The 16,236-nt window shown below is 34.4% G+C and overlaps 1 protein-coding gene across 11 annotated transcripts in view; it reads left to right on the top strand.

The window, feature by feature from the left end:
* CTNNA3 (catenin alpha 3) overlaps positions 1-16,236 on the top strand; it is a 1,849,311-nt gene that overhangs the window by 422,937 nt on the left and 1,410,138 nt on the right. The gene's annotated exons all lie outside the window — the stretch shown is intronic.

The raw sequence follows: 16,236 nt of genomic DNA on the forward strand, positions 1-16,236 counted from the left end.
CAACCATAGTGAAAAGGAAGAAGTAAAAGTTTACCTATTTGCATCTGATGTGATCGTATATCCAGAAAAGCCTGAAAAAGCCACAGTAAAGCTCCTAGTGCTAATAAATTAATTCAGCAAAGTGGTTAGGTATAAGATCAAAACCCCAAATTTAAGAGTGTTTCTATACACTAACAATAAACAATCAGAAGAGGAAAATCAGAAAATAGTTCCGTTTACATAAACAATTAAAAGAATAAATTTATAATAATAAATATAACCAAGGATGTGACATAATTGTACACAGAAAGCTACAGACATTGCTGAAAGAAATCAAAGACCTAAATAAATGAAAGAATGTTCCATGTTCATGGATTGAAAGACAAATAATGTTCAGGTATCAATTCTATGCAAAGCAATTTACAGACTTAGCATAATCACAATCAAAATTCCAACAGCTGCTTTTGCAGAAATGGAAGAGCCAATCATCATTTATAAAGAAGTATATGGAATCCTAATGCTCAAAGTCCTCTTGAAATAGAACAAAGTTGGAGCACTCACACTTCACATTCTTAAAACTTATCACAAAGCCACAGTAACCAAAGCAGCATGTTGCTGTCACTAATACAGATACACATGCTATTGGAATGGACTGAGAGCTCAAAAATAAACCCTCACATTCATGTCCAACTGATTTTTGACAAGGGGTCAAAGATCACTCAATTGGATAAGAACAGTCTCTTCTATAAATGGTGTTGGAAAAACTGGATTTCCATTTGCAAAAGAATGAAGGTAGATCCCTACCTCATACTGCATATGAAAATCAATGAAAAATAGATGAAAGACCTAAATCTAAGAGCCAGAAATGTCAAATACCTAGGAGAAAATGTGGGAGGCATCTTCACAGCCTTATGTTAAGCAGTGGTTTCTTAGACTTTGATTCCAAAACAGAAGCAGTGAAAGAAAACATAGATGAATGGGACCTCTTCACAATTAAAACTTGTGTGAATGTAAAATGACAGCCTGCACAATGGGAGGAAATATTTGGAAACCACCTATCTGATAAGGATTTAATATCCAAAATAAGGGAATCCTTCTGATAAGGGTTTAACATCCAAAATATATTTTAAAAAAATCCTTTTCAAGTCAGCAATATTAAGACAAGTAACTCAATTAAAAAATGGGCAAAAAATTTGAATACTCATTTCTTCAAGAAAGATAGACTGGTGGCCAAAAAGCTTATGAAAAGAAGCTCAACATCATTAGTCATTAGGGAAATATAGATCAAAGCTACAAAATACCATTTCACACCCACTACAATGGCTATTATTAAAATAACAGAAATTTATAAGTGTTGGAGGGGATGTGGAGGAATGGGAACATGCATTCATTGCTAGTGGAAATGTATTATGGCGTGGTCTTGTAGGAGACAATTTGACAGGTCTTCAGAAATTTAAGCATAGAATCATATGATCTAGTCTTTCTTCTTTTAGGTATATACCCCAAAGAATTGAAAGCAGGGACTCAAACAGATATTATTTGCACACCGATATTCGTAGTAGTGCTGTTCATAGTTGCCAAAAGATGGAAGCAACTCAAGTGTCCACTGACCAATGAATAGATAAACAAAATGTGTGATATACACGTATTATTCAGCCATAAAAAAATGAAGTTCTGACATGTGTTTTGACATGGATGAAATTGAAGACATCATGTTGAGTGAAATAAGCCATCCACAAAAGGTTAAATATTGTGTGTTCTCACTGATATGAAATAGTTAGAAAAAATAAACTCATGGCTTCAGAATCTAGAGTATCGTTTACCAGGGGACAGGGTGGGAATAGAGTATAGAAAGTAAAGGCTTAAAATGTACATTATTTCTATTTGGAACAATGGAAAAGTTGTGGTAATGGGTAGTGGTAGATGGTAGCACAACATCCTGAATGTAGTTAACAGCCTTGAGTTATATATTTTAATGTGGTTAAAAGGAGAAATTTTAGGTTATATTTGCAGTACTAGTATAAAAAAATAGAATATCGATATAACTGTACAACATAAACAATGAGCCCTAAGTTAAACCATGGAGTATAGATGTTAACAGTACAATTATAAAAATATGCTTTCATCAATTGTAACAAATGTAGTCCACTAGTTAATAATCGAATGCTATTAATATTAATTAATATTATTATTAATAATAGAATGTTAATAGGGTGTTAATAATAGAATGGTGTGTGGGAACCCTGTATTTTATGCATGATTATTCTGTAAACGCATAATTTTTCTAATTAAACAACAAAAAATAGCTTCACTCATCCCTTGTTTATCGGTAACCTTAATTTGGCAGGCAGATCAAGTTGTTTTCCTCTCAGTCTGGGTATTTCTATTACAGCATTTATATAGTATCTGAGTAAAGACCACTAGATTTCATGATTTGGAGATAATACCAGTTTGCAGAATTTCCTATGATCATTGTTATAGGGGAACTTTGATGTCTGAACTTGAGCAAGGCCTGTTTGAAAACAGATTAAAAGATGTTAAAATATGGTCAGGTTTCTGCATATAGGCATAAAAATTCCATGTGGGGATTTCAGAATTTTTCTTTGGGATTATGTTCAAGGCAATATGGTCTTGTTATGAATTAGAGTCATATATGAAAACTCAAATTATGGTAGATTTGTGAGAAAAATCAGCCCTTAGACACTGTGTTGTATTCACTTAATGGAAGTTGCAAGCGAGTTATTTGATTGCTTACACGTGAACTAATATTCCTTTGCTGACTGCCGCTTTCTATTTCCAGAGTTCACGTCTTTTATACAGCAAATTTTTACTGCTTGTGTTTTTCTTAAAGAAGCTTAAGACAGCCCCTATATTCAACTTTAAATACTTTCTCTCCAAAGTTTATGCAAGAACTGAATGATGAACTTAATCTCTGTAACTGTGCAATTAGTGTATTAAGTTAAGTACTATTTTTGGTATCACTGTACTCTGCAAGTCATCTGGTTAATGTGTTTCCTTTTGTAGGATTTTACCAGGGCATGGCAATTAGAACACAAAATAAACAGTAACACTTTTCTTTGTACTTGCATGTGGTTTTCAGGACAACTTTTTCATATGCTGTTTTTATCCTTTTAAAAAGTGCTCCTTAAAACAAGAGGAATTAAGGATTCTGTATTTGAAAGGAGTAGCATGTCAAGTTGAATAGATGATCTAAATAGATTATTGAGACAGATATTTTTTAATTTTTATAAAGTGTGTACTCAAAAAAAAGGGAAATCAGGTTGTATATTTTCAGCTTTTTCTTGACAAATACTGAGCTGTAAATTATCCAGCTGTTCTTCCTCTGTATGGATTTGGTAGTACTCAGAGCGATTTATAGGTCTAGAGTGCAGCTGCTGAAAGTCATTTATTCTCAGTTCTGTATTAAATCCATCATAGATGAATACATTAGCATTCAGTATGTAGCTCAAGGGCTTAAGATATTTTTTTCCCTTCTGAGTGGCTGTTCTTCAAATATTTCTAGAATATACCAAAACAGCATCCAAAAATTATTAGGCTGGTATGTGTTTTCAGAAGGGCTGGTTTTAGTCCTTCTATTTAGAGTACTTGAAATCTAGTCATTTATTGACACAAAAGGAACAGTCGAAGCATGCCCAGCAACATTAATAGATTGGTAATACTATCATGCTTGGTTTGGTGAATTAGGACTTTCGCTTGGTCTTCTCATTTGCTGTTTCTGCCATATGTCTACTGTTCAGATATGTTCACATTTCTGGAACTTGATCATTTGCAATTTTTTTGAGGAGCACCTGCTTGAAAATAAGTAAGGGAAATGTTCACATCTACTGTAGTTCTTTCTCTTCCACTTGAACATATAATTTATTCTTTCTGATGAACAGTAACTATCATGATCAGCAATGAACATTTAGGGCTTATAGAAATCAGTCTGTGTTTCTTTCTTGTCACTTCATAAAATACCTTCATGCTATCCACAGAATATTGATGTGAATTTGAAATGTTACATTACTTGAGAATGATTATATTCCTCAAAATGCGGTCCAGGTATCTATTTAGAGAATGTGATTTTTTATCCATATTATCAATTGTTTTAAAAAGCATGTCCTTTAAATTTATCTTTTAATCTTTCTCATATACATTTTCAGATTAATTTTCCTAAATGATAATTCTGGATGAGTCTCTTGTTTCTCAGAAGCCTTTAGAGATTCCCCATTTTCGGTTCTTTAAATTATAGAATGGTTAACTTGGCTCTCAGGGATCTCCATGATCTTCTCCCAAACTGTTTTTCCTAATTTATTTTTTACTGCTCTCCTTCATTCATCATATGATACAACCAAAATGAATGACTTTTTGTACTCACATGTGCCCACTTTCTCTCTAACCTCTATGCTTTATTCATATTGCTTTTCTGTTCCCAGATTATTCTCCTCAGTCTGGCTTCACATGTTCAATTCATGCTTATTTTCAAAGACCAAATTCCTCATGCTCCTCTAAATTATAAGTATTTTTCCCTTCTGGTTTTACCTCTTTTATATAACTATATAGTTTTCATTTTTATTATAGTTATTGCTATGCATATCTTATATTCCTATAAGATGATAAATTCTTGATAATAGAGACTGAAATATTTTAATTTTTATCCCCTACAAAGCCTAGGGAAATCTCATACACATATATGACAGGTGTTTAATTAATATTTGTTGTATTTAATTGGATTTTGAAATAAATAAAATACTGGTTTAACTTCATATAAGTATAAAATGTTCATTGCTTGTTGGAAATGTTTTGGAGCTGTATGTTACCTAGTTGTAACAAGTATAGTTTTGCGTATTGAAAGTAATTTATTTTTTATAATGATTCAAATTCTTAAGGTCCCCATATGACCTTCAGAAACCTGACTCCTGGTTAAAATCCTAATGTGATCTTTCAGGCCCAACCATACTTAATTACAAAGCTTTGCCTGGCAGTCCTCCTCAGGCAAAGCTGCCTTCCCATATCAGACTTGTTGCATATCCAGTGCATTCATTGCAGTTTCCTGGAGGAAGTTGCAGTCAAGTACTCATGTCCTTTTGCCTGCTGTCAGTCATTTCATACCCATATCTACATTTATAGTCCAAGTGACCATTTGGAAGTCATCTTATTTAGGGCTTTGACTAATGGACTTCCTAAGACTCTCAACCAAGAGATGCTTATCAGGGATCTTGGCTGAGGCACCTTTTTTTTACTTTTCTCAGTACCTGTCCACTTACTGTCTTACCCCTTCCCCACTCCCAGGAGCCTTTTGTTCAGTGAGAAGGCTCCTCTGCACTGCATGCCATCTGGCCCTTGCCTGGTACCATTCTGTGGGAGAAAATAGAACACTGGAGAGCTGGCACCTATTTTTGACCTTTGCTTGCACTTTTTCAGTAAGTGAATGAAGGTTTGAGTTTTGCTTATTGTCCTAATTGACCACCTTGACAGATCTTACTAAAGAGCTTCACTGTAAAAAAGAGAATGTAGGGGGACCTCCAATGTTTTACACAATTAAGGATTAAGGCAGAACATAAACTGATATCTGAGTGCTTTACTTAATTCCTGATATGAGCTTGTTTTCTGATAGTGTGACTTGCTATCCCAAAAGTAAATTCTCCTTACTCACAGATTTCTGCTTATTATTTCAGCAATAGTTTTTTTCTTAGAAAAATTTAATTTGGGGAGTTTTATCATTTTCTGCACAAAATTAAAAAAAAAAAAACAAATAGTATTGAGAAGGTAAAACTGCAAAATAGCAGTGCTTTGTTTAATCCCTTTTCACAGACAACCATATTAAAACTCTTTTGGCTGTTTTTTCTGATATTTAACTTGATATTTATAAACGATAGAAGTATAATGCTATTTTTATTTAATTTTTACTTTTATAAAAATTATATGTATATTAATTCAAATAGTGCTGTATGAAAAATGGCAGTTCCATGTCCCTACTTTCTTGTCTCTCAGTTCTCATGCCTTAGAAGCAAATAGTTTATAGATCTTTTGTTTCTTCTAGTATTTATCTCTATGTTTCTAAATGTCACATAGTCAAATTTTTCCCCAATTTTTCAATATTAAATATTGATTCACTTCCTTTTAGAGAAAATTGAAATTTAGTGTTTTTTTGACCACTTGAATGGTGCAGCCATGTGCACACACACATACACAGTTTCACACACATACACACTGACCCTCCTATTCTCTCAATAGAGTTATTTCAGTTTTTTGCTCAGCCAATATCCAGTGATTAATATTGTTTTCACTATGTAAACACTTCTTACACTAAATCATGTTATGTATTTTGATTACCATTGTGTTCTTGTATAGCCTTTTGGTTTTTTTTGAAATTTAATAATTGCTTACATTTTCATCTGTTTATTTTCTGTGTACCTACTACTGATAAAAATTCAGACTTTCTGATGACATTTGAAACTCTGTCAATGTGATCAAACATATTGTAATTTTCAGGAAAGAATGAGTTATCTGCAGTAGGAAACGTGCCCAAAATGTCATTGGATTTCAGCAACAAATATTTAATTTTCAATCACGATAGTTGACTATTATGGATCAGTTGATAATCTGTCCATATGATCTTTTCTGAAGGATCTAGAATGGGAGAGCAGCTGCTGTATAGAATATTACCAGTCGTGTCAGACGGGGAAAAATTGTGAACCACATTCTTTTTAAAGTTCTGTTACATGTCCCATTCAAACACATTTTGTTGGCCAAAGGAAATCACGTAGCCCAGAGTTTGCCATCAGTGGGTCAGGGGTAAAAATGGGTTGGGAAGACCAAGAATATTTTTTTGTTTAAAGAATATGTTCTATTACATGCATCAGTAAAAGTTCAGTTTTCTTCTTCTTTTTTTTTTATCTAGCATCCTGGTTCTTATGTTAAGATTGTAATGAATTCACTTTTCTGAGGATACTGATTAGTATTTCTTGATGACTTTTTTTTCCTTTTCCTACCATGTATCAATTTTTTCAGGCCAATTTTTCTTTATTTTGGTCTGTTTCACAGTGGAGACTTTTAGCACATATTTGGTGATTCTTGAGTGTCAGTGTACTTTTCTTTTTTTTCTTTTTTGGCATGGGCAGGTTCCAGGAATTGCACCAGGTCTCTGGCATGGCAGGCAAGAATTCTGCCACTGAGCCACCACTGCACCACCCATCAGTGTATCTTTGAATGAAGCATTAAAAGGCTGATTTGGGAATCTTTTAATAGTCCCCGTTAATTGGCCTACTTTACTTTAGAACCTTTAGGGGTTTGAAAAGTAGAACTTTACTGGGGAACCTCAAATGTCTGCATAAAGATATTTTCTTCTGTAGTAGTTTTTTGCAAGGAAATAATGTGTGCTTGTAATGTGGTAGATACCTTGTTCCCAGATTTCTTCACATGAGGAGATGAGGCTGGGGGAGGACATCTTATAACTCAGTATACGGACTTTTAATTAATATATCTTTTTCTTACCTCAGGCCTTCCATTTGCCCTCCCACAGTCCCTGAAATTTTTGTATATTGAGCTACTCCAGTTAAATGTGGCCATGAAAATAGTGGAACTCTTTTGGTGCCGGTATCAAATGCATGGCTGGGGAGAGATATGTGTGTGGGGGTATTCTGTACTCCATAATGACAGCTATTGAGTCTGGAGACTTTCTAGGTTTTCTGTGAAGTGAATCAGTTCTCTTTTTATCTTTACTTCCCTTTTGAAGCTGTGGTTTACTCCTCCATGTTGAATAAGTTATCCCTCTTTAACTAGCTTCTCTACTGTGTTAGTGTGCTAGCTGCTGGAATGCGATATACCAGAAATGGAATGGCTTTTAAAAAGGGGAATTTCGTAAGTTACAAGTTTACCATTCTAAGGAAGTGAAAGTGTCCAAACTAAGGCACCAGCAAGAGGCTACCTTCACTCAAGAAAGGCTGATGGGTCAGGAACACCTCTGTCGGCTGGGTGTCACATGGCTGGCATCTGCTGCTCCCTTGTTCCTGGGCTCCATTGCTTTCAGCCTCTGCTCCTGTGGAAGTTCCTCTGTTCTCTTTACCTCTCCAGGGCTGGCTTTCATCTCTTGGCTTCACTTGGCTTTCTCCAGGTTCTGGCTTGCTTAACATCTCATGGGCTCTAACATCTTCTGGGCTCCAAGCATCTCTAAACATCAGTGTCTCTATTCTACATGTGTCCACATCTGTGTCAGCTCTGCTGTGAAGTTTCTCTCGCTTCTGAAGCTTCTGTCGTTTCTGTAGGCTCTGTTGTTTCTCTTGTTTCTGTGTTTCTAACTCTCTCCAAAATATTTCCTCTGTTTAAGGATTCCAGGAATCTACTCAAGACCCATCTGGAATGGGGGGAGTCACCATCTCCATCTAATCAAAAGTTAATACCCACAATTAGATGTGTCACATCTCCATGGAGACAATCTAATCAAAATATTCCAACCTACATTATTGAATCAGGATTAAAAGAAAAAAGCTGCTCCCACATGATTGGATCAGGATTAAAACATGGCTTTTCTAGGGTACATAATAATACTTTCAAACCAGCACATCCACTCTGTTTAATTTTTGAAACTCTCATTCAATGATGTCTTCCCTTTGTTGTTTTTCTTTGTATGTTAGTATCACTTGCCCCTATACTATTTTAGTAAAGTCTGAAAGAGAGGGAAGACAAAGAAATAATGATCAAGTCACGAGAAATCTGTTAGTAGAATTTTGAATTAAGGGATATGGGGCTTCAATAGGTCATATCTGGGAGTTTGTGGTAGACATTGTGTGGTTGCATAGTTGAGCCTTAGTATTTTAGAAGTTGGAAATGTGGATAAAGTCATCCCAGTTCCATAAACAGGACAGAGTAGGACTTGTTCACGGTATGGCCAATAGACTAGAAGAACTGATGCACAGGGTTTATTAGGTTGTGATCCACCTTAGAAAGATTTAAAAGCTTGATTACAATGTTCTGATACTTTAACGTGTACAAAATCTGAGTAGTGGCTGGTTTCAAATATTTATTCCTGATTCAGAATCGTATATAATTGTTAAATTCTAAACACAAGAATTAGATTTCCTGTGCTTTTCTATGGATGCATTCATGTTTACTTCTTTTGGAAATGCTGAATTAGGCATCATGTAGTAGAAAGATTACCCAACTGATAGGCAATTTGGCATGTAAGTTGTACTTTGCCATTAACTTTTTGTCCTTAACAGGCCAGTTTATCAGAGGATGAACTTATGTCTCTAAAAATTCCATGAATATAGGCAGTTATGCTATCTACACTTAGAAGAAAGCAGGAATAAATAAAACATAAAAAAGACGTAGGATGTGGAAATCTAGATTTGCAAACTAGAGGTTCCTAAAAACCAGGCATTTTCATGAATGTTCTCAGTTCATGGTTGTTATTAATTTTGGGAATATGCAGAGACTCTGTAGGCAGTGGCTTAGATTCTAATCATGTTTCTTTCACTATTTACCTAGGTGTGTTACTTATTTTTCTTGTGCCTCAGATTCCTTAGTTGTGAAACAGGCAAAATAGTATGTCATACTTCTATTGAGAGGATATAAGACAATAGTGTACCCGACACATAGTGAGCGCAAGTGGGTATTAATATTGCTCTTTAAAATTCATAATGAAGTTTACAGAGGGACTTGGAAGCACAGAAAACAAGAACTTAGGCCTCAGGAAGGCCTGAATATGAATTCCACTTCTTCTTCTTGCTCGTATGGCTTTGGGTTGCTTATTGAATCTCTCTGAGCTGCTTTCCTCTTTTTTGAAAAGATGGGGCTATTCCGAATAAAGTATACTAGATGAGATAAAATGTATAAAGGCCCTGCTCATAGTAAATTGCAGCAATTGTTATTTTTTGATATTTTCTGAAAAATATGTAAAGTAATAGCTTCTATTCCATCTTGGATCCAATGTCAGTCCTTTTTAAAGAAGGATATCTAACAGATACACACAGAGCAGTTAAAAAAATATGACATTACCAATTTGCTTTATTGTCTGACACTTTTAAAATTACAATCCTGTCCCAGTTGCTTTGCGACTTAAATGTAAATTTCATCTCATCAGAGTTGCCTCATTTATTGGAGTTGGAGTTCTCTTTCCCTGGGGTAGGTGTCGTTTTTCTGCTCTGATTTGCTAACAGTGGAATTCTCATTGCCCTCGGCACTGCCAACAGTGGAAGTGTGTATAAATCCTCAGACTGTAGGGTGTGAATCGGTTGGCATTTTATAGAATTTCACATCTGGTACTTCTTCTTTTTTAGTTCTCATATCCTTTTCCTGGCATAGACAGAAGGGGTTATGAACAGCATCCTTACCAAGATGAAACAGGGAGGCTGGAAAGCAGAAGATGGAGGTCTTTTGGTATCACTCTAAATCCCCTCTCAAAGGACGAGGTGTCTTTTCTTTCTTATGAATAGGTCCTTGTAAAGAATGAATGCAACCATCTGTACTTGTTATACCCCTTGGACTTTAATAACAAAGGAAAAGATTCTGCACAATTCTTCCTGACTCCTATCAATGCATCACTAACCTTCCCCCACTTCTCTTATATCTCTCAGAACAGTGGTGAGGCATCCAAGAAAGTTGTTGAAAGTGGTGTTTATGTTGGTATTATAAAAAGATAGCACATTACAATAGTACTGGATCTGAAATCACTGCAATTCCATCAGGTTTTAAAGCGAAGTGTTGTTATGGGTTTCTGGGCGTAATGAAGTTTATAGCTGAAGCAAGAGCTCTTTTGTAAAAGGAGGGTACCATGGTCTTGCCACAGTTATTGAGTACTTTGAATAAATGCCCTAGCCAATTCTCCTAATATCACTTTGGATTGCTTGTCATCTGTCCCTGCTGACCTATATAGGTTTGGTTTGCTTCCTGTGCTGTGTTGTGGCATCAAGCTTATTCCCCTTCTCCCTTTCAATTAATTTGTATTATGTGTGCAAGATGTTAATTACTTGAACTTGTGCATTTCTTTCTTTTAAAATATTTTTCCATTGAAGACTGATTTAAAGAACTTTGGACTCCGTCATTTTACAAGCAATAGTAATTTACTATGACACATGCTTTTCCTGATTAACAGTGCTATTTTTCACTTCCCTTATGTATTATTTTGCATTCTCATATTTAGCATTATCTCTTTGCTTTTTTGAAATAACTGTTTTTCCTGACAAGTTTCGAATCATGTTAAACTTCATATTCTTATTTAATTTGTTCCTCTGTCTCTGGTAGAAACTTTTGTCTTCCCGAAGATCCGTAGAGGGACTTTCGTGAAACCACAATGGGAATATGAGCTGTTTGTTTTCTTTTTAAAAGCAGCTACGTTTTTTGTGGTTTGTGGAAGTGCAGATTTCTTTGACGTTCATAGATCCTGTGAACCTCTCACATTCTATATTTCTTTTATAGAATATTTTTGTAATCTAGCATTCCTTCGTGAGGTCCTATTTCTGACTTACATAAGCTGAAGAATTTCATGATCGCTAGTAATAAGCTTTCCTCCTTTCTCACCCTCTACATTATTCTCTCTGGTTAACTGGAGAGCCAGTTGATCCTCTCTTTGAGTGGATGTTCTGCTTTATGACTTTTGAAAATAGACACCTTCCCAAGAAAATCACCCCCTTGAGCCTGCCTATATGGTTATTTTATAATAGTTGGGTAATTATACTAGATAATTAGGCTGAATAAATTATCCTGTTATTTATGGTGAGAATTAAATTTCTTAAAGGCTACTTTAGTGATCATTCTATGACATGTGAAAACTTGTGGTTTATAATATTAATACTGCCTTCTCTCTCTATTTATCTTTAGTATACAAAAGCATGACATCATTGAAATGTTGATTGGGATCCAGTGGTTTAGACTCTGATTTCTTTTCCTTAATTCAGTTCTGGACTAACAGTTGTGTCTATACTTTTGTTTCTTTATTGCTTAAGTTCAAATAGTATTAAACTATACATTATTAAAATGTTAAATTAGTTAGCACACGTAAAGCTCTTAAAACAGTGCCTGACATGTAATAAGTGTTAAGGTAGTATTAATATTTGATTTTTTAAAACGTGTAAATTTATTCAGATAGATTTCTGTATAGCTTCATACATAAAAAATGAAACAAACCATGAACTAGTGGAGAGTCACTCAAAATGAGTCATTTCTCTCTGATTTTGTTTCTCTGATTTCTTTTTTCTATTCCTACTACCCATTGGTGACCATACTGACTACTGCAATTTTGAGATTTTATAATAAATAGAGACAATAAGAATATTTTAAATAAATGTAACTATTTGAAATGACAGTCTTTTTGAGCTATGAAAATGATCTGATTCAGGAAACAGTGATGGAATTTTTTAGATGTTTTATATTCATAAATCTGATGATATTATGCAATATGGTTCTAAGCCAGAACTAATGAGAAAGCATACCTCTGTGTCCTCCTTACTCTATTTTATTATGCATTATATAATCAGTCTTCACATTAAGATGCCTTAATTTGTTAGTCATAGCAAAATGCCTCCCTCTTGGCACCCACAGTGCTGGTATTTCTGTCAAACAGTTTTCCAAATGTCATTTTTGAGGATCATTCATATATTTTTCAAGTTTTGTGACTGCTTTTAACTCCTTGAACTCAGCCAAATTGTAGGCTGAGTTCTTAGCATTTCTTTACCTCTAGTCTTTAAAGCTTAGCCTTTCAGTGAATTTGGAAAGATTTTGAGTACTTTCTGTGTGCATTTTGTAATCTCGTCTTTCCAGTGCATCTGCTTGCCAATGTGAGCTGCATTTGTGCACATAAATGATCAGAGTTGTGAGGGTCAGCCCTAGGCAAATCTTGAAGCACTGGCAATCCTCTGCTAATTAACTCCTAAAAGGACTTATAGGCAGGCTGTCACTGACCCCCTTCTATCAAAACGTTTGGCACCTTGAATTTCTTTTTCCTTTGGTAAAAAAAAAAAAAAAAAAAAAAGGGAAGAAAATGAAGTAAGCAATGGCAGTCACATAATGCATTGTGATTCAGTGTCATTCATACCCTCAATGTTTGAATTTCAAAAATGAAATTATAGGGAGTGCATTTCTTTTCCAATGGAATAGATATTTTTAAGAGTGAAATTATAAATACTGGATGTGAGGGGGGTATTTTGGAGAGAGAGAACTTTCTGGACACAGGTCAAATCACAGCTACCATCTTTTCTGTATTTAAGGTGGTCCCTGAAATTATTTTATGGAGAAAATATTTTTGTGGTTATTATGAATTTTCTCCCTTAGGACTGCTTAGGAAGGAAAGGCTCACTACAAAGGAATGGCAAATGCTGTAGTGCATTTTTATTCCTTTCCATACCCAGGTCTTCCATTTTTCATTCTGGCTGTTTGGTGTACTCTTGCAAGTATAGCATCCCCTTCTCACTGCAAGTCTTCATTCTTCATAATTCAGCTTTTAGGCCCACCCTTTCCTTCTCCATCACCACTCTGAGTGAACCCATATAACCTCTGTGATCCCACTCCTTCCAGATCATAACTTTTATTTAGGAATGACAAGTAGATACCGGGTTCATCTTTTATTTAGCACAGTGGCAATACGTATTAAATATGCTTAGAAAATACAAGTTGCTTGATTAGTTACTCCTTGAGAACTGGCATCTAATAAAGGATCACTGAAGAGATTATGCTTTAATAAAAAGTAGTTAATTTATAATGATGGAAATGCATATTCTAGTCACAGCAGTAGAGAGAGAGGTGTGTTTAGAAAGGGGGCCCTTTCAACATCTTCTGAATCACACGTTATAAGAAATTGCCTGTGCTACTTGTGAAGCTACATCGCTTGACTGATGGTAGTAAAGATGCAAAATCAGAGAACAAGGTCACATAGTATACTGCAACTGAGAAACTGTGAATATGTTTGCAAAATTGGAAAAACAAAGGTTCATGGGAGTTAGAAGTGAATAAGTTGGAACACAGTACGATTTAAAATAATCATGGAGCATGGAACAGGCAGCAATCACAATAACATGTAGTTTACAGCTGAATTACTTTAAAATACTTTATCTTATTATAAATCTTTCCAAACCTTCATTTATTGTAAGTATTATTTATCCTTTGTAAAGTGATTCAAGCCTCTGGAGTAAATGCTGACTTGATGGGAATTAGGTGAGCCAAGATTGTATTTTTTTGTTTGGTTTTGTGTAAAACAACTTCAGCTTGAGGTTGATATTTGAGGTTTTAAATTTATATTCAGAGTTCTAAGGTTGATAAAGTAGTTGCTATAAAGATATATTACCAACCTCTATGGAAAAATACAGAGAGAGAGAGCCAAGAGACACCTAATATACTGAATATCATAGGTCTCACTCTGTGGGATATTTAAGTTCTATAGAGTGGGAACTTGGGTTACAGTAGCATTATGTACCTACAAACTAAGGAAACATTTACATTTGTGAGTATGTTTTGGAGATTCTTGAAAGAATTTTTTAATTATTTTAATCCCCAAACAGTACTTTGTGTAAAAGAAAGCACATTTAAATGACATATTGGTGCAATGAATGCTTACAAGTGTTTTCCAGCGAACAGGTTACTGAATCTTAAGTCCATTCAACAGCTACAGCTTCAGCTTTCATGGAAAGTGATATAATAAACTAGATACCATTTAAGGTTAGAAAAAAATCACAGACTAAACAAAATGCCATGATAGAGCATGTGGTATTCACTTTTGGGAAACTAAGTGTTTTAATCTCTGAATCCCAAGTTTCTGATGAATTGACACACAGTCAAAAGTTAATAAATTTTGAGGAAACGAATGGTTTAAGAAATTCTTGGGCAAATGAGTCATACTATTAAACTTGATGATGTAAGTAGTAAACCAGTTCTTACTTCTCAAGTCCTGGAAATCATTTCTGTACATTTCTTATTCTTTCTTTCAGAAAAACTTTCAGATGTATTTCCAGAGATCTATATAATCTCAGTTCTACTAAATTTTTTTCAACTTTTTAATTGTATAGTATAACATATATACAAAGCAAAGAAATAAAAAAGCAATAGTTTTCAAAGCGCTATTCAACAAGTAGTTACAGGACAGATCCCAAAGTTTGTCATGGGATACCGTACGATCCTCTCAAATTTTTCCTTCTACCTGCTCCAGAATATAGGAGGCTAGAAGGATAATTTTTTTTTTATTACCACAGTAGACTTTAAAAAAAATTTTTTTGTGAAAAATAGCATATATACAAAAAAGGCAATACATTTCAAAGCACAGCATCACAATTAGTTGTAGAACATATTCCAGAGTTTGACATGGGTTACAATTATAACAAATGAAAATGGCTGCTGAATCATTAAATTGATATCTCTTAGAGTAGTTAGAAATAAAAATCTACTAAATTTTATATTCTCTTTAATGTATGCATTATTGGTTTTAAGTAAAGAACAAATTTCATTTTTCAAACCAAACTGACTTAAAATGAAAAACAGAAAATAATACAAACAAAACCAAAGATCATGCATGAAATACTAGTCCACTCAGTGTTTAAGGGAACTTTTATAACTCCAAAAAGTAACAAAAAATGAAAATGTTCTAAAATTGATTCTGGTGATGAATGTGTCACTTGTGATTATACTAAAAGTTTTGATTGTTTGCTTTGGATGCACTGTGTGGTATGTGAGTATATCCCAATAAAACTGCTAAAAAAGGAGAAAACCTTGTATTTGGTGTAGGGGGATAGTGTACGGGGGCATCCTTATCAAATACAAAACCTCACTGAGTCAAATATTAACGTTATAGATATAAAACATACACAAGGCATAAGACAAAAGCTTTCTTACTGTAATATTTCCTATATTGTATGTAATAAGGCATTCATATAGGGACATAATAAAATGCAAGAACACAGTCCGGGTATAATATTTGGTAATTAATAGGGCAATGGGAATGTTAGCTTTTGTCTTCCTAATTTAAGTGAAATTTGTGCTTTCAGTAGTGCATCCTAGTAGCTTTTATCCACTTTATTCGCTAGATTATTTTTTGAGTTAAAAAAAACACACAAACCCCTTCTATAACTCCCCAAGAGACTGTTCTTAAAAACAACAAACTCAGAATTATAGCTATGCAATTATCACTCACAGACCAGTCTTAAAAAGACCTCCTGTATAAGCATCACATGATGATTCAAGAAATTAGACAATTGGTTTCTGATGTTGTTTTGTGGTTACAAAATTGTTATCTGCAATCAGAATTTTAAAATTATAAATATGTTTATGGTTGGG

This window comes from Tamandua tetradactyla, chromosome 13 (assembly GCF_023851605.1).
Source record: "Tamandua tetradactyla isolate mTamTet1 chromosome 13, mTamTet1.pri, whole genome shotgun sequence".
NCBI classification, from domain to species: Eukaryota; Metazoa; Chordata; class Mammalia; order Pilosa; family Myrmecophagidae; genus Tamandua; species Tamandua tetradactyla.